Source organism: Sarcophilus harrisii, chromosome 1 (assembly GCF_902635505.1).
Source record: "Sarcophilus harrisii chromosome 1, mSarHar1.11, whole genome shotgun sequence".
Lineage (NCBI taxonomy): Eukaryota > Metazoa > Chordata > Mammalia > Dasyuromorphia > Dasyuridae > Sarcophilus > Sarcophilus harrisii.
The window spans coordinates 713,976,115-713,976,872 of NC_045426.1; positions in this window are offsets into that span (position 1 = coordinate 713,976,115).

Below are 758 nucleotides of genomic sequence, written 5' to 3' on the forward strand. Positions count from 1 at the left end.
TTTCTCTGTTTGTCTCTTTAAATTTAATCTATTTTAGCTTTAAATTTGTCTTAGACACAGTCATCACCCTTGCTTTTTTGCATCTACTGAACCAAAATAAATTCTTTTCCAGCCCTTTATTTTTATTCTGTGTATATCTCTCATTTTAAAATATGCTTCTTGTAAACAATATATTGTCAGATTCTTTTTTAAAATCCATGTATGAGTGAGTTCATCCCCTTCATATTCAAAGTCATAATGAGTAGTTGTGTAATTCCCTCTATTCTATTTCTTTCACTGTCATGAGTCCTGTAGACTCTCAGCACAGATGTCCTCCCCCACTTTTTTTTTTTAATTTTGTCTGTTTACATCAAATTCTATCTGATGCAGTATCTGCCAGCTCCAATATTCTGTAGCCCTCTGGGTGACACAGGAACATAGAAACTCCTCCATGGGGACTCCTGTATAATAGTCTCTGTTGATAACCAGGACAGAGATTTCAAAACATGGTTTTTTTTTTCCTTTTCCATTTTTGTTTTTGCTATGGACGCGCAGACACAGCTGGAGATGCTCTAGGCAGGAATGGTCCCTAGAAATCCTCATGGATCTGCAGGTCTCTGTGGACACAATTGTCAGTGACTAATCACAAGTTTGCTGAGAGACAAAGTTGAGTTTAAGAGTCAGAGGAGCTTTATAATTACCTCCTTAATCTTACATCATTGTTTTTGTCCTTGATGTAAGACAACTGTTTCTTCATGTTTCCCCAGAGGTAGAGGGAA